General features: G+C 43.2%; 1 protein-coding gene across 7 annotated transcripts in view; it reads left to right on the top strand.

The window, feature by feature from the left end:
* The first annotated feature begins 2,288 nt into the window (after positions 1-2,288).
* CHD7 (chromodomain helicase DNA binding protein 7) overlaps positions 2,289-20,778 on the top strand; it is a 185,290-nt gene continuing 166,800 nt past the window's right edge. For 3 of the 7 annotated variants that reach the window (XM_063643278.1, XM_055286313.2, XM_055286314.2), the window contains exon 1: positions 2,482-2,616. The gene's annotated coding sequence lies outside the window, so the exon portion shown is untranslated. Of the gene's footprint in view, positions 2,617-3,185; positions 3,327-20,778 lie in introns of those variants that run through there. The other 4 variants (XM_055286311.2, XM_063643276.1, XM_055286308.2 and 1 more) reach the window with 3 other exon arrangements.

Genomic DNA, 20,778 nt, shown 5'->3' with positions numbered 1-20,778 from the left:
GAAAACTTCAATAGTGAAGCAAATGGAGAAAAAACATTTCAGGCTAAAGGGGAGTGTGGGGGGATGGTGGTGGTGTGGTGAGAGCTATGACTCAGGTAGGCCAGATCTGCCTAGGAGTTTGCCCCTGAGGGCCTCTACTTTTTAAGGCCCCTTACGTTCCACCCCACCACAACGTCTAAAAGCTTAGAGACTTCTTCATGATGGCTCAGGGCAGTGATCAGGATAAGGAGACTATAAGTCAGAGGACTTATATTCTGTAGGACTGTTTTTACATTGGGCACTGGTATATATCAAAAGGAAGTTTCCTAGCTTTCGAGTTAAATGTACAAGAGCACAGGGAATCTCCTCATAGTCACTATTTGTTGATAACAAGTTAATTGTAATATTGTAATTTCACTATATGTAGATGTCATGTTTTTTTCTCCTGTGAATTGCCTTGAAATAGATGCACATCTGTTACCGAGCTGTGGCACACTGTAAAAGATAAGACATAATTTTTTATGGCACATTATTTTAAAAATGTATTCTAATATAGTCAGGTACTAGTGATTTTTTTTCTAGACATTGTGTCCTGTTTTTGACCCCCCCGCCCCACACACCCCTAAAGCACCATTCATATGCTTTCATTGGGAAATATAAACTTAATGGAAACAGTAGCCTAACCTCAGAATTGTGATTCTTGGTTTGTGATACCGGGTTTAAAACAGATGGAAGTTGATTTTAGTGTTTTCAACTTTTTAAATGTCAGAATTCTTTCTGTACTGTCTTCTGTCTTCTTTTTGATTATCTGTAAGCTCCTTAAACATTAAAACAATTTCTTTTAGAACAAAACTCAAATATAAGATGAAAGCAAGCTAAAAGCAGTGCATTTAACAAACCACAATATAATGTGATATATTTATAAAATTATTACTAAAATCAGAAAATGTCTTAGTGATTAATCTAAGATAATCAGACTTATTGAATAGTTGCAGTAGTTACCTAATGAGATAGTTTTGATTAATCCTTTGTCCAAATAACAATATTGTGATTACAGGCTTAGCACTACAGGTAGTGTAACCATCAGTGAGTGAGATTAGTACATTTTACACAGTTTTGCTATTTTCTCAGTTTATTTTGGAGTCCAGTAATAACCAGTCAGTCTGTACCTGCCATAGGACAATCTTTGGTTGATATGAGTTCCTTTCTTGATTTTTAAATAAGTGCAATCTTTAACCTAATAAAATTATCTTAAAGTTTACAATTGATGGTTTAAACACATTATAATTGCTCCGTATTTTGCAGATAGAAGAGGCTTAATCCATGTTTGTAGATCTATTTCCTAAAATAAAAATTAGTATAAAAAAGTTTTTTTTCTTCAGGTTTAATATTCATTTTGTACCAGGAAGAGAAATGGAATAAGAGGCTCAGACTTTTAAGACTATGCAATCAGATACAAGTGCCATTTTGGCCAATGAATGAGTAAAACATTCTAGTCCCGACACGTTTAATAATGGGCATGCATCCTATTTCTTTGTTTCATAATCATTGAGCTCTCTGCCTTCTCTCTCTTTTTTGGTATGGTAACAAATTCGACAAAATCGATGCCACCTAGTTAAACTTTTTGATAAAGTAGTGGATCCTGTGTCCTATCCACGAAGAGGTGGGAAAAGCGATGTGGAGAAGCAGGCACGAACCCATCTGGAATGGAACATGTACCTTCCGAATTATTTCATGTGGGAAAATAATTTCAAGTTGAAGGATAATTACTGCAGAGACGGCCAGACAAGCCCGGCCGCCGCCGGCCGCGCAGCGTTGGAAACCCTTCGCCGCGGCCAGGAGGGTCGCAGCCCTCGCGGAGCCCCTCTTCCTGCCCCAGGGCGGCGCACCCGGCTCCGGGAAGGTGCCGCGCGGGAGACGTGGCAGCAGTCCCTCCAGCCCGCGCCCTGGCGCCGCGGCCGAGCGCTCCGAGCAGCCGGGCAAGGAAGGCTGCGCGGCAGCAGCGCACCGGCCGGCGGGGAAACCAGCCTGTAGCGCCGGCGCCTGCCAGGGAACGGGAAGTGGCGCCCGGCCCGCCCTTGCGGCCCGCGGCCCTGCAGCTCCGCGCCGCCCCTTTTCTCTCGGCCTCTCCCTCGGCCTCCGCCACCGCGGCCGAATTCTTGCATAAATTATGCCAGGCGCGCCTGACGTCAGGTGGCGGCGCGCGGGCGCGGGCGCGGCGCGGCCCGGAGGGAGCCGGCGGCGGGCGCGCGCGGCCCCGCGGCCTCGGGTGCGCGCGGCGTGCCGGACGCGCGCAGGCGCTGGCGTGCTGGGGCCGCGGCGGCGGCGGCGGCGGCGGCGGCAGCGGCGGCGGCGGCGGCGGCGGCGCGGGGGTTGAGCCGTGGTGGTGCGGACGCGCTCGTGCTCGGGAACTATCGGATTAAACTTGAATCGAGTGAAATTACACAAAGGAGCGCCGCGGAGGAGGCGGCCCGGGGACCCGGAGACCCTGAAACTCACCAGAGCCCCGTTCGCCCCCGGCCAACTCCGTGCCCGTGGATTCAGCCCCCTGGCCGCAGCTGCCGAGCCAACTCTGGAGCCCGCTCTGCGTTTTGTTTTCCCCTCGGCACTAGGCAGCGCAGGAGCCCGACCGACCCGGTGAGCGCGAGAGTTCGCCCGGCGCCCCCGGGAGGGGCGGCGGCGGCGGCGGCAGCGGCAGGAAATCGCTCCGGGCCGGGGCCGGGGCCGCGCGAGGAGTTGGGAGCGAGGAGTTGGGCGTGTGCGGGGCGAGGGGCGAGGGGCGAGGGCGGGAGGGGGCCAGGGCCAGCGCAGGAGCACAGCGCCGCCCGCGCAGTGTCGCCGGCGTCGCCGCCCGCGGGGCCCGAACCCGCGTCCCGAGCGCCGCCCGGCGCCCCAACTTTTGCCTGCGTCCGCGGGGCCGGCGGCGGCGGGGGCGCGCGGTGCGGCCGAGGGTCACTTCCTCGCATGTAAATGGCTTTTTGTTGTGCTGCCGGCGTGGGGGGGGTACGGGGGACAGGAGGGAGCGTGTCTGCGCGCGGGGGAGCGCGAGCGCGTTTCCTCCCGCCGGCGCCGAGCACGAGTTGCCGGCTCCATTCGAGAGAAAAAGGAAGGAGGAAAAGTTGGGCTCCAACTCAAGTGCGAGCGGGCGATGGGCGCGCGGGCGCGGGGCGGCTGAGCAGCGGCGGCGGCGGCTCGGGGACGGCGGCGACCCCCGCCTCCCGCCCCCGCCCCCCGCCTCGGACCGACCACGCCGCGCTCGCCCGGAGCTGCGGCCGCACCGGCGCGAACAAAGTGCGTCCCTCCCGGCGCGGAGGCGCCAGCCCGCGCGGGGACCGCCACCGAGCGAGGTGGGTCGGCGGCGGGGAAAGTGCGCGGGGCGCCGCGTGGGGTGGGGGCAGCGCGAACACGCGGCGCGGGAGGTGTCCCGAGCCCAGCCAGTGCCGGTCGCGGGCGCGGAGTTGCGAGCCCGGAGTTGGGGGCTCCTGGGGCTCCCCGGCGGCTCCCAAGTGCGCTAGGAGGAGAAGAAAGGGAGCGGGGCCGGGGCGAGCGCCGGGAGGCGCGGCGAGGAGGGGACCCCACCTTGTCGAGCTGGCCGGGCCGCCGGCGGCGGCAGCTGCATAATAGCGACTTTAACCTTCCAACGCAACTCGGCTCCCCCGCCCCCCAACCCGCCGGGGGTCAGCGCCGGTGGGGGGGGGTCACCAGGTGGCCCCCGAGGTGACCCGGGTGCGCTCTGCCCTCGCAGAGAGCCGCGGCTTGGAGCGTGAACTGCCGAGGTGGCTGGAGGCCAAGCGGTCAGCGGGGAGAGGAAAGGAGGGCGGTGGGGGACGCGTTGTTTGTTTGGTTCGCACCGGGGATTGGACTCGCTGGGGGCGCGGGGCTCGGGCGGGGGCGCGGGCACCGGCTGGGCTGCGGTGCGGGGCGGGCGCGGCGGCGCGGGGCTGGCGAGGTCGCGGTGGGGGGGGGGGGCGGCGGCGGATCCCGGGCGGGGGTGGGGGCGCTGGTCGGGAGGCTCTGGGGAAGGAGCCGCCGGCCCCGAGCAGCCATCATTACCGAGCCGCCTTTCTCCGGATGGCTCTGCCTCGAGGAGCCCGGAGCCGTGGGAGCGCACCCCAAACTCCCGGCCGGCCGCCCGCTTTGTGAGCGCCCCCGTGAAGCGAGCGGCGCGGAGAGTGCTCCTGCTATGGGTCGGACTCTTTTCCTGGAGGTCACTTTTAGAGACTGTTCACGCCTTGGTTTAAACTAGTTTTTTCCCCCTCTTCTGAACAGACAATGGACAAAAGAAAAGTAGCAACCCACATGGAGAGAGTTTCCTTTTGAATTGCTAGAATTAGATACACTATCCAGCGCTCCACTTGCTAAGTATACTTTTTAGTTTCCCATTGTATGTTATCTAGCAATCGATTTAAATAACTTATCTTAAAAAGTGTCTCTTTTGGGGGCTTAATTTCTGGAGTACATTACATGTCTTTATTTATTTTTAAAGGATTTTGTGAGGCCCTGATTTTTTATTTTCTAAAAATTTTAATTTAAGCCGTCTTTGCAGTGGGCGATACCTTTCTAAGGAGTTGAGTGTTATTTCACCCCAGTTCTCTCGGTAAGGGAGGGAGTACTCAGTATACGTAGTAATCAAAGAGGAAATAAAATACGTGTCTATTTCTTCACTGATCTTGTCTAACGATGACAAAAAATATCTTAGTGACTGTGACCTTAGCAGCATGGGTACCTGATTTATCCCAGTTATAATTACGTTTAGATTGCAGTAATGTCTAAGTACAAGGTAATTCCTATTTCAGAAATAACTTGAGCAGTGATTTTACGAAGTTGAATCCTTCTCCCAGCCCCCAGAGTACATCTGTCGCGCAGTGTTTTTGTCTTGCTGTTGCACAACAGAAGCCCTCCAGTCTTTACCCTAAAATGGCAGCTTTCATTTGACTGGGGCCCATTCATTGACAATGATAATAGAGAGGCTGAAAGCTAGATGCTTGGGGCATGGAGTAGGACTTGGTTTGCCTTCCTAGGTGATAAATAGGAGACATTTTATGTCTTCCAGTTTGCTCAGGAAAAGTTTATTTTCCCTGAAAAATCTGTCTTGTAGAAAAAAGTTATAAAGTAAAATAATTTGGAAATGGATAAAGGCTTGAGCAGCAAATTTTAGAAGCTAAATTTTCTTATTTTGCCCAATAGTGGAAATATGGCATTCTCTCTTTTTTGGTAATCTGCTGATAGAAGGACATATGGATTTTTGTCAGGCTTGTAACAGGTGAATTTCCTCATCCTGGTATTCAAGAATTGGGACTGTTTTCTAGCACTGTGGGTTTTATTCTCTTTATGTTTTCTAATTTTTTCTCCTTTTGTTCGAGTCACTAAATTGAACCATGATGAATTGTATCCTGGGTTTATGCTTTCGTGATTCAAATGAGTTTTCAGATAAGAAATGAATTATAATTTTAAAAGACTGGTATATGAATTTTAAATTATATTCACTTAATCAATGGTCTTATTTTTAAATTAGTTTTTTTAAAAAATTACTTTCTTTTATATGTCCTAACATGGAAGGCACAATACAGGAATGATAGAGTGGTTGTACAGGTGATGTTTAAAAACCCAAATATTATTTTCCTCTTTCAAGGAAAAAAACTTTTTTTCCCAAGTTGAAAATATAGAAGTCAAATTTATAGCAATGTATTCAGTAACTTAGTTTTAAAATAGTACTTTCATCGATTCACCAGTATTTGGTCTAGTTTTTAATCAATTCAACTTACAGGAACATTTCCTGAACTTTTTTCATAATGAGTCTTCTTTCTAGGTTAGCCTTACTTTTATTGAGTTAAAATGAGTACCATGAAGAGTGCCTTTGTAATACAGTAACATCAAGGAAATGTTACAACTGTTTCTTCATACAGATGCGAAGTCAATAACATGTTACAGTTTTTAAGCAGTTAGGTCAAAATAACAAATATTTTGTTATGAGAGAATACACTGTAAATGCTTCTGTGTGCCTGCTGTGTAACCCATAAAAGCAATGTAAGTGCAAAGTTAGTGTAGTTCTTTCAAATCTAAGATTACAACATATGCCTGAAAAAGTTTGCGTGCCACACAGTCACCATGCCTTTAGTTAATTTTGATTCAGCAAACCTTGGCAAACCTTCCATGGTTAAAACAATAAAAGGCAGTACTTTCCCTCAGGGAGTGTACCGTCTAATAGAGAGCAGTTCTATAGGTAAACAAATATTCACATTTGACTTTTAAGATAGACTTATAAGTAATAGTTATCTTTCATTTTTCATTAAATACAACCTTTTGGGTTTGATAGCAGACACCATGGCCATCTTAGAAACATCTAATATAAATATGGCATTACAAGAATAAAAATGTTTAGTCAGGTCTGAGCAAATGACTCTTAAAACTTCAACTTTGTAAGACAGTGATTCTTTTTCAGCAAATGATTTCTACATGTAAAAAGTAAGCACAGTCACATAGCTAAATTCACCAAAAAGGATGGAGAAGGAACATCTTAGGTGATATTAAGATGATGTCAGCAATATACTGGCTCTATGGGACCCTTTCAGTTGTCTTGTTCACTCATGTGGGCATATTTGTGTATCTTAAAAAAAACTGTTCTTTCCATGCGATTGGAAATTCAGAATTTAGCTTTTTTCTAGACAGGTTTCCAAAACCATTATAGTTTCATTAGTTCAGGAGGTACTATTTTCCCCTTTCTCTATAAAACTTTATTATTTAGTCTTTAAAAAAGTTGTTGACATTCAAAGGTGACTGATGTTAAAATATAAAAGAAATTGAGAATCAATAATCGCTTGGTTTTTCTACAACAAGTACAAAGACGGAATGATTTATTTCAATTTGGGTATCACTCAGGTTGCAGTGATAGCAGAAGTCCATAGCTGATTATGGTGGTTGTTAAGAGCTAGGAAGGTAATTTAAAACACCATGACTGTGTGTCCATATTTTACTTTTGTCAGTATATTAAAAATTGCAAATGAAATCACATCTGCATGATAAAAAGAAGAAATAGAAACAGGAAGTTGTAATGATGTTGTCAAATAAAATTCATTTTATACTCATTAGAGAATGATTGGATATTTAGATTGTGAGGACCTTAGAGAGCTAGTTGAACTTTCTCATTTTACAGATGAAGAAGCTAAAGCCCAGAGAGATTAATTAAATGAACTGCCTGTGACTGGCCACCCACTGTTGCAGAGCTTGTGTCAGTTACAGTTGTCCTCCTGGTGCCTAGCATTGTGCCGGTGCAGGAGGGGTGCTGGCCTTGTCTTTGTCGGCTCTGGAAGAGTACGGCTGTTGCTCATGTTCTGACTCAAAGGTACCTTCAGGCTTTAGAATCTTACAGCATAGGACAACATAACTCTTAAAGGTGTTCCTAAACCAACAATAATTTGCTTCTGTTTTTGGAGGTTTTTTTTTTAAAACTATGATTATCCATTTAGAAAAATGCAGAGATAATTATTTCAAGATTTGACAACTGTTTTCACTTTAGATGCATGTATTGATCACCATAACTAGATTCCTGTTGCATTTTAACTAATGTTAGGTGACTGACTGCAAACATGATTGTTTTTTCAGAAGAGGATTTTTTGGGGGTTTCTGTTCTGCTTTTACTTTGAAAATTAGAAATGTCTTTTTAAAAGTAAAAAATAGTGTAGATATTTATGAAGAAACTTAACTTGTCAGTAAAGGCTGGTTCACTCTCAGGCTTGTTTGCTTATGCTAATGTGGAATCTAAGGCACTTTTTAAAGTGACCCTTTGAGGCTTGCTTCCTCTGTGCATGTCAGGATTGGTTTTCATGGCCACAGAATCTGGACTGTGATTAGTCTTCCTGTTTCATCTGTGGTTTTGCTCATTGATTCGGCTGTTTGTTGGGTACCTGCTACCTGAAAGATGCAATGCTATGAATTGGCAATATAGTGATGACATGAGAAGACACGGTAAACTCACACAAAAACTAAAGCTACTGTAAGGTCATAGGTGTGATGCAGTGGGTGCCAGGAGGAGTGAGAGCTTGGAACTTGGGGATTCCGTCAGTTGGGTGGGGTATTACCCCTTAGGAAGTGGCTTTAGCATTGCCATCTGAATGATGGCAGAAGAAGAGGTGAGGGCACTTCAGGCAGTGCCCCTCACCTGCAGGGAGGCTGTGTATTTGAGGCACTCAACTGCAAGATGAGACTCGAGGCAGGCAGTATCCAACTTGGTCAGGGCTTTCAGGATATCGAATTTGGGATTTTTGAAAAAAGCAGTAGGAACCACTGATGAGTGTTAAGCAGCATTTGACACGAGCAGAGTTGTGTTTTGAAGAAGATTGAATTGGTGGGTGCAGAGAGGACAATACAATATCCTGCCTGCTTTTGTTGTGGTCTGTGGGATAGGGAAATCACAATGATTTGGACTAGATTGGTGGTGGCCATGGGGATGGAGAGAAATGGACAGATTTGAGAGATATTTAACAGTTTCAACGAATAGGACTTGGGGATAGATGCGCTCTCAAGAGGGAGATCTCAGGGCATATAGGTTTCTAGCATGTTCCCTGCTTGGCTGGTTGGCTACTGATCCTATTTACAGAGGCAGGAATCAGATTTGCAGAAGATTTGAGAAGGAAGCTTGTGAATTCTCGTAGCATATGATTGAGGTAGCTGATAATGGACCATGATAACGTTGTTTTATCCTTTGCATTGCTAGTAGCATTCCAGAACTTTAAAAAAAGTAATCTGCTAGCTTTAACCAACAGATGTTGGACGTGGGGAGTCCATCAAGGAACGTGAATGGGTTCAGTGAAATGGGAGAGGGGAGGGAAGTCTTACTTGCTGAATACATAGCACTTTGCTTGTTACTTGCCTGATACATAGCACTTTGTAGGAGTTTTCTCATTCCAGGTTGAGCGTAGAATCCTGTGGTAACCAGACCTTGGCACATTTTGTTCTTCTGTATCTCCCCTTACGGAGGCTGCTTTCTGTTGCTAGTCACATATTAGGGCAAGGTCTCTGGGCTCCCGGCACGTGGGTGGCAGGTCCCCCATGTTCTCAGGGCTGCAGTCTCCCTCGGAGAGAGTTGTATTTTAGAAGATGGTTGTAGTCATACAGAAGCAAGGAAGGAGTGAATACATTATTTAAATAAATGTGGAGAAGAATGACAATGTTTATCAGAATACTTAACCTGGTTTTTAGTGGAGTATGTATAAAACAGTTTAATAAGTAAATTACCTTCAAAGTTAACTTTGTTCAGTTATTATAAAAAGTTGATTATAAAGCATGATTGCTGGTGGCAAATGAGCAATGCTGTTACACCCAGAAAAGCTTCTGAATTGCTGACTTTAATATTATATAAGATAAATTATGAAAATATGGGACAGCAATTTTGGAGCTTTTTTAGGGAAGTATTTGTATTTTTGTGTTTGCCAGCTAATATGGGTGATAATGTTATCCTTTCTGTTATAGATCAAATTTTGTTCTTGTATGCATAAAGATTACCTTCCTGGGACTCAGTGTCTTTAATTAGGGGTCCGTTTCAAAGATATTTTTATTGTCATTATGTGTTTCTCATGGGCCTTTCTGGTGGCCATTGTGACTCAGTCAAGTCTTCTGGGTTCCTTCCTGTCTTGCGTTGTTTGTAGGGACATGCTTCATGTGAAAGTTTACCTTCACCTGCAGTAGTTTTGAGTGATTATTTGAATAAGCTTAAATTCAGGAGAAGTAATGTTTCCATGTGTGGAATGGCAGGAAAACTTGGTGCACTAACTTCAGCTTCAGATGGGCTTGTGCCAACTACTCTGTGGCAATTTATATCTAATACTATTTCTTCAACTTGCCAGTTTTTCTTAAAAAAACAAACAAACAAACAAAAAAACTCTTTAAAATACATTCTGTCATTAGGTCCGGCCAGCATGTATTCTTAGGGTGTAAGAGATCATTTCTAAGAGGTGTAGACATCGAATGGAAAGGTGCACGCAGGCCCCTGTGGATGTGGCTTTAATGGAAGAATAGAGGGGATGCTTCTTTGGGGCCTGCCTTCTCTCCTGGCATCTGTAGTGGCTGAGGAGGCAGCAGAGGTCATATGGTGGATTTGAGTTTTCCACCATGTATTTCATCAGGATGAGGTTGGGCAAATAGCCATCTGCTGCTGAGCAGGGACCGCTTGCGACCTGGGTTTCCACACCCAGCCTTTGTGTAGGGAAAGGCATGGAATTAGACATGTGTTAGTTTGGACACATCACCTCCTTTCCCTAGTATCCTCAGTGTAAAACAGTCAGATTTCTATACCATATTTGCAGTATGTCTAAAAAAGGGTACATGACACCTTAGTAGTTAATTTTCTCTCTAGTTCTGCAGCAAGTTTGGGGAACTACTTTAACTTTTTGGTGGCCACTGTGACCTCTTTTCATCATTTTGAAAGAAACCACAAACATTTTATTTGTTATCCATTTTTGTTTTGTTTCGTTTCGTTTTCGAGATAGGGTCTCACAATACTGTCCAGGCTGGATTCTAATTCCTGAGCTCAAAGGCTTTTCCTACCTCAGCCTCCCAAGTAGCTGGGATTACTGGCATGCACCACTGTGTCCTGTTACATCAACATTTTAGAAATCTGTCTGTTGATATTTAAAACATAATTAGCAAATGTGCATATTATTTCAACCCACCTAAAAACTATTAAACATCTTTAACATAATACTAAGCAGTCAAATAGTGAGAAGTCCCTTGAAGAATTATAAGCATGCCTTTAGTTTCCAAGGCAGTGCTTGCTAGCATACTAAGTGAATAATAAAATCAGTTTGAGCACAGGAATATGATAAAAAGAATACGCCAGTTGGTGATGTATTTTGAAGTGTATGAGCCTAGCAATTATTTATGGTTAGAACTGACACTATATTGAAATTGTTAAGCCCACATTCTTAAATAAGTTTTTAAAAGTCTCTGTTAAAGTGTTTATGTTCTTGTGTACTTGGCCTTGTTTGTGCTTGAAATTTTGCTTTCACTAATCGCAAGTGTACCGATCTTGCAAGAAAAATCACACATATTCATCTTGAGAATTTCAAAATCTTGATTAACAGTGTGCCCCACCCTTAAGTATATGTTGGGCCAATCAAGTAAAATAGTGCAGAAATAATAAAACAATATTAAAAATAACAGTAATAACTATAATGACCAGCTGTTATTTCCAGTTGGGTTGTTATTCAGCTGATTCTTGTCATGGATCATTTTATTTCCTCATCAGAGCAACTCTAGGTAGTAGGTAGAATTATTATCCCCATTTTACAGATGAGGAGACTAAAAGGGATGGGAAGTTAAATTACCCAGGGCCATACATTTCTAGCACGTGGTGGAGGAGGAATTTGAATCCAGATGAGCTAGACTCCACAATCTGCATACATAAGTATTGTGCTGCTGTTGCCACCTAGACCAGCTCTGGAGCTTGCATTGTTGCCATCTTAATAGACAAAGGTGTGTTAAAAATACCCATGCCATGCTGTGATGCTACCTATTGCTATGTCTTACCAGCCCAGGCTATTTTTTTCTGTACTTCCTCTGTTGGTGCGTGCTGCAGTTTTGGGGCCATATGTCATGGGATGTCTTCGTACCTAAAACGACCAGGTCCTTGCCTTTCACACTTAAGGCCCTTCTACTCACATGGAGATGAGGAGAAGAGTTGTTCTTGTGGAGGTTGCCTTCTGAGGCGGCTGAGAGTTTGAGTTTTGATGTCAGACGGATAAGGGTGTAAATCATAAAAATGGATATAACAAGTTCTCCTAACTGCCCAGGGTTATGGTGAAGATTAGGTGAGCTACTCTACCTAACACACTTGGTATAGCATATGGCATATTCATTGCGTAGTTACTATTTTTATTAGTTCAGTTTAATCATTGAACTTATCAAATCATATGTATTGATTTTACTTTTGTTTTAAAAAGTCCCTCAAACCATAATCCTACAGATGACTGGACAAGAATGAGTGGCCTAAAATGGTGATTGGCTACACAATTTTCATTTTTCTTCAGGAGAAGACATTTGAAAATAACATCTTTATGTACCTTTGTCCATCAGTGCAACCAGATGTTATTTGCCTAATTCTCTTGTTGATTATATACAGTTGATTCAGATATCCCAGGTACTAAAAGTGACAGGTTTGAGGGAGTGCTTATCTCTTGTCCTGACGATGTTCATCTCCTACCAGAGTTATGGCTGTCCTTCTAGTGAAACAGTCATTTTCTTCTTTGTCCCAAATCTGCAATTCTCCAAACATGGTGGGTGGTGTTATCCTAGATGATCAGTGGTGTAGGCATGTTTGATCAGCTCTGGGACATTACGGTTTTCTGATTTAGACTAGAGGTCACGGGGTGTTCTCAAAATCTATAGGAGCTCCAGATTCTCAAATCTCAGAAGCTTTGATTCCTCAGTCCCTTCCTCCCTAGTTCTCTTTACCATGTAAAGAGGAGACAAGATGGTATCTGAGATGGGAGTAGGCTTGGGTTGGGGTCAGGGATGTGAGTAGCAGCTAGAACATAAGAAGGTTTCTTAGGAAAGGGAGGGCTCTGGGGTAACCTACTTAGAATCTCACTGCTACCCAGACTGACAGGGAAATGGAAGAGAGGGAGTATAGACAATTTTCATTTTATTCTATTCTATTTCTTTACTTGAAAATGACTTGGAATAACAAAATAAATGAGTCAAAAAGTAAATAACTGATACGTGTGGATTTATGGGCGATCCTTGTACTATTCTAACTTTACTGCAGGTTTGCACCTTATCAATATCAAAGGTTTTAAAAGAACAGTGACTCCAAGGAGTTGGTGTCAGTAGCTAACATTTATGGAGCGTAGAGTTTGTGTCAGTTAGCATTTTGCTAAGCTATTTACATGAACTGTTTTTGCTGAATCCTAAAGTAGGATTAGTCAAAATGCTGAGGTAGGAACAATAATTGCTATTTTACAGGTGAGGAGGTTGTTTAATAAATTTGTCTAAGATCGTAGTTTTTAATGAGTAGTGTTGGGACTCAAAGCAGGACAGGTTCATTTAACAGCCGGTAACATTAACTGCTCTGCAGAAATTGCTTTGGATAGTCCCATCAAAATAACCTAGGTCTTAGAAGGATAGGAACAACAAACATCATGATCTTACACACCTGCACTTTCTAGCACCAGCTCCTGGAGAAAAATCGAGAGGCTGAACGGTGTCTGTTAACAGATTATAGTCAGTGAGGCCTCTTTCCTCAGATGTTGTATCTTATCAATGGCAGACATTTTCAACCTGAAAGACACATGCTCATTACAAGACTTAGTAGTGCTCCAACTTATCAGTCCAAGACGTAGCCGACATCAAAGTATTCAGCTTATTACAGAATTGACTTCCTCAAAGTTTCTCTCAGTGTTTATCCAAGATGTAATTCACTTAGCATCTTTATCTTGCTGCACAGGACTAGAGTTGCCTTCGAAAAAACTCAGCATACCACTTGGCTCTAGATCACAGTACTTGTTCCTCGTATTTGCGTTAACTTGTGTGAATATGCAGCCTCCGTGAAATATTTGCATACTGCTTCTGTGAACACACAGAACAACAGACTGTCTTCCACAGTCATACACTCAGTCATATTCTCAAATAGGTATAGAGTTCAAATGTATAAATCAGTAGTCTTGTATGTTACAGGGTGGGTGGATGTTCCTTTGCCAGGTGATTAAAAAAAAAAAAAAAAAAAAAATCCCAAGTCTTAATATTGCTTTCTCCCACACGAACAGTCTATGATGGTGTATTTTTGGATTTTTTACATGTTTATAGTTTTTTTCTTGTCACAATTGAATAAACTCTTGACTAGCTTGAGTATGATAAGCCTCTACTTAAAATGTAAATTTTGCTGTTTTTGGTGCACTTAATATTTTAACATTTGTCTTAATTGTGTTAATTTTCAGAGCTGTGTTTATCACCAGATTTAGTATGTTAACTTTTCAATGTTCCCACTTATTAAAAAAAATAAAATAAACATCTGGGCTGGTGTATGAAGCAAACCTCCAGTTTTATAGGGAACTTTGTGGCTACTCTGGGGTGCTGAAAGCCTTCCATTTAGCTGCTAAAGGCCAGCAGGATAAGGAAAACTGTCTTATATGCTGTCAAAAACATTAATAAGGACACAATTCAAGGACATAAGTAATTTCCTTTCCTTTCAAGGACATAAGCATCACCACACTGTGGAGCACACAGGTGGTGATGCTGCTATAGCTGAATTGCTGGCTGGCAGGCAGTGCCACTGCTGTAGCACCACAATTTTCATTTTTGTTGTTGTTTTACTGTTGTCTCGGTATGGTGAATGGTTGGGCTATGGGAGTGGCACAAAAACCCAGGCCGTACCTAGCAGAATGGTTGACAGTTGCCGACTCCCTGTCATTTTCTGCAGCTCAGTATTTTCAGGTCAGGGAGCTGCCCACGTCATTGGCATCTTTCTTTCTTTCTTTCTTTTTGACGGAGTCTTGCTCTGTCTCCCAGGCTGGAGTGCAGTGGCGTGATCTTGGCTCACTGCCCACCTCCACCTCCTGGGTTCAAGCAATTCTTGTGCCTCAGCCTCCCGAGTAGCTGGGATTACAGGTGCGTGCCACCACTCCTGGCTAATTTTTATATTTTTAGTAGAGATGGGGTTTCGCCATGTTGGCCAGGCTGGTCTCGAACTCCTCACCTCAGCTGATCCACCTCGGCCACCCATAGTGCTGGGATTACAGGTGTCTGTGCCCAGCCGACATTATGGATCACTACCATAATAATATCAACAATAATAGTGTCTTTATTTGGCAAACCTGTAACATGACTCTTTACTTCTTTATAACACTGCTTCAGCCTGCTATTGATCTAGTGAGTGATTTGACTTGTTTCACCTAATACCAGGCGAGAGGTAAGAAAAATGAGTCTTTTTATTCAAGGCATTAAAGCATTAATTCATGTATTTATACAGTTTACTTGTGCATCTTTTACCCTCCTGATACTCTACTTCGTGTAAGGAACCCCCATCCTCCTTTTCTCACTGTTTTGAGATGTGCTTAGAAGGTGCTTGTCCATTATCCCCCAGGCAGAAAAAGTAAAGTCATAGTCGGTACTTGAGTTGCATGGGGAGGAGGGAATGATGGTCTCTGAGTGTGAAACTTCAAGCTCAGCCCTTTCTTTTGAACTTAGGCTCTGCACTGCGAGTCTGCGCTGGTGGCATCAGGTCCTGGAAGCCCAGCTGATGGGCTGCTCCAGACTCCACTTCCTGTGTCCTGGCCTGTTGGCATCTTTGTTCCCTCCACTATGTTGTGCCCTCCCTGACACCCCCTTGGCGGTCAGAGTGCAGTCCCAGGCCTGCTAGGTCATTATGGTCACTGTCAACTTGCACGGGTGGAGAGAGTACAGCAGACCCATGTTAGGGGGACCTTTCCTTGCTTCCTTCCTGCTCCCCTGTGGAACAAGTCTCTGTCTGTCTGCTGCGCTCTTCAGACCTTGCCACCCCATTGCCCCTGCCGCTCAGCCCTCCTTGGGGCACCTGCAGAGAGAGGGTCCCCCCTCCAGCTCTGCTCCTCTGGCAGGGCTTGTGGGGTGCCTTCCACAGGCAAGACCTCTGTTGCTGCTGAGCCCCAACAGTTTAGTGTCCAGGCTCCCTGTCTTGGGCAGGGCAAGGTTGCCCTGTGCCTATGGCCTGTCCTTCCCTGGCCTCCTCAGTGACTGAGGTGCTAGCCCCTGCTCAGCCCTCTCCCAGCTGGATTAGAATGTGGGTAGGAAGAGGAGATGAGTTATTCTGGCCTCCTCAAACCCATTACCGCATTCCTGGCATCTGATTGGAACACATTTTCCCATGGTAGCTTTATTATGGTTAGGCACTGGCGGGACACTGTGGGTTAGCCCAGTGCTTTTGTAGGTTAGCACAACAATGTCAATAGTATAATGTTATATCCGAGGGAAAATGATCCAGCTAGCAGCTGAAGGACTTTTGGGGAGGAGCTGGTTGCTCCTGTGAGCCCCCCTGGGGAACTGTCCTGTAGCGTGTCATGCCAGCACCATGGAACCATTTGGTGGCACAAGCATCAGAGCAGTCACCTGCCTTGCCAGTGGGCCCTTGGGTGGGTTTCAGAAAGCTGGGCCTATCCAAACTCATAAGCGTGAACTTTTACATAAAGAACCATGACCGTGGCAATTCTAAGAAGGACTTTAATGAATGCAAAGGCATGGCCACTAAAGACAAGGAAAGAATTCAATAATGTTTTCAGATTGACATCTCTAAAGAGCAAACGGCAATTTCGGTGTGAGGCTTATAACAAAATCTTTTTGGCTTTTGGAAATGTAGATGTGCCTGGTGAAAAATGTTACTAACTTTTTTCAAAGATAAATAAGAACCATGAGCAGGCAGATCTTTAGGTTGTTGCTGCTACCTTGTCGGTATAACTTTAATGTTTGTGAAGGTGTGCGGATGTGAGATTATGGCTTGCTAAGCTCTGTGGGAGATACTAAAAATGTTACTCCTAGCTAGGTAGAGCAGGTTAACACACTTATGACCCTGTGGAACAGGACAGCACAGTCTGTAATTAAGTGCTAAGAAGGTGTGATGTGTTGTAGTCATTGTATAGTGGAGAAAGAAATCAGAAAGCGTGACTTGCCCTCTCCTTTGATAAGTTAGAGGAACTGAGTGATAATGTGAAAAAAATCACGGAGAGGCTGTCAGCCAAGGGTCCTGGCAGGGAGCAGGTGGCCAGCCCAGAACATCCTGCAAGGACCAGGGCAGGAGCCCTTTGTCTCTGGTGTCCTCCCGGGAGGGCAGCTTTGCAGGAGCTATGGCCCCCAGGGAGAGCAAGACAGCCACTGCCACCCCCTGTTGCTCTCCCCACTTCAACCTTCAATTCAAGGACCAGTCTTCTGGGACTCAGGGAAGATCAGTTAGCCTGCCCTGAGGGAGGGGGGCAGCAGGTTGGATAGGTAGGGGGAGGTTGAGCAGTGGTGAAATTGGAAGCTTAGACTGAGTGGGATTCTGACTTCTATTACGTGATGGAAACGGAGTTGAAAGGTTAGTTTGGCAGCATGTGATGGATTGCAGTTGAAGAGAGACTAGAGGCAAAAAGGCAGAGGCTGTTGAAATAGCCCAACCAGGAGGTGGTAGAGCTTTGGCTAGGCGGGGAAAATGGACTGAGAGAGGAAAAGATGCAGCCATGGACGCTCAGGGTGGGATGCGGCCATGGACATTCAGGGTGGGGGGAAACAGGGACAAGGAGCCGCTCCACAAGGCCTGGCATGGAGCGGAGAATAGCTTAGAAAGCCTCCTTTCAGGAGAAGTAAGGTTGACATTTGGAACTTAGATTTGATCCAAAAGAGAAAACATTTGAGCAGGGAGAGATGTGTAGAAAGATCACCTTAGAAAGGTTTAGAAATAAAGCTACTCCATTGATAAAGGTCTGCAACTTACAGCTCAAGAAAATAGGTATCTAACATTTGAAAACAAGTTTTAAAATAAACTTATAAAAATGATTTTGGAACATATAATTTGACGTTGTTTTTATAAATATCCTTATAACATTGGGTACAGTCAGAATCAAAATAGCGCAATGATAATAGCACAAGAGGGCTACAGAAATGCAGGTACTAGAAATTGAAGTTTATCATCTTAGCATACTTGACCTTTCTTTTGGATGTGTGTGTTGTAACGTTGGGAAGCATTGTCTCATGTTTTATGCTTTAACAGCTCTAATACTTGTGTATGGGTCTATTAAAAAGGCACATCAACATATTCTGTGAGAGAATAAAACAGAAACAATTGCAGTCTGAAAGAAAAGCAGTCAAGGATATAAGTAGGTAATGTATAGAAAGCAAACTTAATTGTCAATAAACACAAAAATTTCCAAATTATGGAATAATTTAAAAATGCAAATTAAATTAAAATGATATACTTCTCCTTATTAAATTAGCCAAGACTTAAAAATATTCTTTATGCTGCTAGAATATGGTGAGACCTGCACACTCACTGTTGCCTGAAGTTTCATAAGTATAAACTTCTTTTTTGGTGAAGAAAGTAGAGACTGTGTGTATAAAGATCTTTACAAATGGCCATTCCTGTTATATCAGTCATCTATCCCAAGGAAAAATCTAAAATCCAGTCAACTGTTATAAGCCACAGCATTTCTTTTTGACATTGAAAAATTGAGAATGGTTAAATTTATGCTATAGTCATGTTAGAATATCATGCAGGCACTGAAAATCATGTTTTTGAAAAATATGAAGCTTGCAAGAGTACAAAAGAACATATTAACTGTATCATGATCAGTTTTATACAAATTAAATTTTTACTTTTTAATTTTTTAAATATTTCTATGACCAGGTGTCTACAACAATACAAATTAAATTATAAACGTAAGAAAAGACTAGGGGAAATACATCAATTTAAAAAATTATTAGTTTTAGGGATTGGCAGTTTCACTTAGTTAAAAGCTACAATTCCACAGTTAAACAGATGTGGTTTGAATCTGCCTGACCACTTAACTAACTGTGTGACCTTGGATAGTGACTTACTAGTTCTATGTGACTTACCAGTTCCATGACCACAGGCCAATTACTTAATTGATCTAAGACTCAGTTTCTTCAACTGTGACATGGGAGCAGTAACAGTACTTACTAGTTCACAGGCTTATGTGGATTAACGCAACAGTGCATCTAAAATGCTCCAACAGTGCTTTTTGCATCATTAGCACACAACTAATGTTAATTATTTGGATTGCAGGTAGTTTTTTTTTTTTTACTTCAGTCTTTCTACTTTTTAAATATTTTAAATTTTATACTGCAAGGATTGTAAAACTCAAGAAACTCTCTGATACTGTATATGGAAGGAAGGACTCTGACAGTTTTTCAGTAATTTTGTGGTACAGACAGGAAAATCTTTTTTTAGGTACCATAATTTTCCATAATTTTAACCAGCGATATATCTGAAACAATACTTTCAAATTTTGTGTTTTTTTTTTCTTTTCTAGATTGCTTGGCAGTTTTGGCTTTTTTTAATCTCAAATTTTGTTTTACAGTAAGTTAAGTTTAATTGGAACCTCCCCCACTTTTTTTTTTAAGTTTCCTGAAATCAAGGAACATAAGAATAATTTTTAAAAATTTTCTGTAGGTGAGATCTGAATTTGATTAATATTAGCTGCACATTTAGCTCTCAGATTTCAGACCTATTTAGTGCTAGCTTCTGTGCATCTCACCTATTTGTTAAAGTATGTGAGCATGATTTTGATATTTGGGAGGTAGAAGAGAAGCCTCTTGAGACTTTTGAACTGAAATTAAACAGCTTATTCTGTCTTGGAGTTAGTTGGTGTAGGTTAGTAGGAAGACTTTAACATCTGGAGCTCTTTCACCTTGGAACTGTATCTTTCTCATAGAAGAAACACATTTGAGCTGCAGACAGCCTGGAAAAGCTTTCAGGCTGTATTTTCTTCACAGGAGGGCAATAGCTTTGCACTTATAATAAAATAGCTTCAAAGTTTTTGTCTCCTTGACATTATGTTACCCTTAATTTACGCTCAAACGTTATTATATCTTCTATAGCAAACAGGAGGATAAGAAAAGGAAAAACAGAGACAAATTGTTAACATTATCCCGAAAATAATAAATGGGTTGTTGGTAACATAAGACTTGAGAACCGCAGAATCCAGAATATATGCAACTTCATTTTATTACTGTATTGCATTAAATTTAAGATGGTGTCAGTTGTAAGATGTGTTCTATTTCTGATACATCGAAATACCAAAAAAAAAAGTTGTGGAATTGATGAAATCTAGTAGTTAAAAAAAAAAAAAAACACAAAAACCTCAGTTTGCAGTCACTTGTATTTTTCAATTTGGTGTATGGAACAAAAAGGACACTCACCTAAATGCATCTGAAATTGGAACTTGAATCTCTAATCTTTAGCAAAAAGATGTCCCAGCTATGTATGTCACTTAATCACACGTGGTGCCACCTCTGATCTTGCTCCTTATGTTGTGCACAGCATGTAGAGTACAGCATAGGTGCACTCATGAGTTAGGTGTTTGAACATGACCCTGCTCAGCTACTGGACCGAATGTAAACAGTGGTCAACTTTTTATAGTGTTAATCTGCCAGACTGCTGTCAACACACTGGGTACCATAAAACAGTGTCACCAAGACTTCCACAGGAGTGATGCCAAAAATCTATTAAAACTCACAGTAAAACAAGAAATGTACTGCTAACCAGTTATAGCCTGACTGACAATTATCAAGTATTTGAGTATACATTCTAAGCTTCACTAGGCCAGTGCTTACATTGTACATAAGCAAAAGTAGGAAAATGAATGGTTCCTGTTTGTCAGAAGTTTAAAATCAAATTACTCAGCAATACAGAGCAGGGAAGGACCCCCTTTACCTTTCTGTATCGAGGATAATTTGAGAGGATTTTTGCATCAGTTAGGGTGAGGCCAATACAGGAAGAATATAGGGTAGGTGGACCAATTATAATGATGTCAGAGATTCCTCCTCCACCAGCCATAGGAAAGAATAATTTCATATAAAATGATAGCAATTTAAAGATTTCTCAAATATATAATTAGAGGTTGGAGGAGGTAATATGGCATAAAGGTTAGAGGCAAGGGCTCTAGAGTTAGGCTGCCTGGGTTCAAAGCTTAGTTGCAGTACTCTCTACCTTTGGGATCTTGGGCAGATAACCTGTTCCTGTTTTCTTGCTTATAAATAAGGTAGCTGATAGTCCCTTCCTCAATGCCTGGCGTATTTTATACCAAACATTCATTGAATTGAACTATAGTTAATATTGTTAAG

The sequence above is a fragment of the Symphalangus syndactylus genome, chromosome 7 (assembly GCF_028878055.3).
Source record: "Symphalangus syndactylus isolate Jambi chromosome 7, NHGRI_mSymSyn1-v2.1_pri, whole genome shotgun sequence".
Classification (NCBI taxonomy): Eukaryota; Metazoa; Chordata; class Mammalia; order Primates; family Hylobatidae; genus Symphalangus; species Symphalangus syndactylus.
This window is presented reverse-complemented; position numbering and strand designations above follow the sequence as displayed.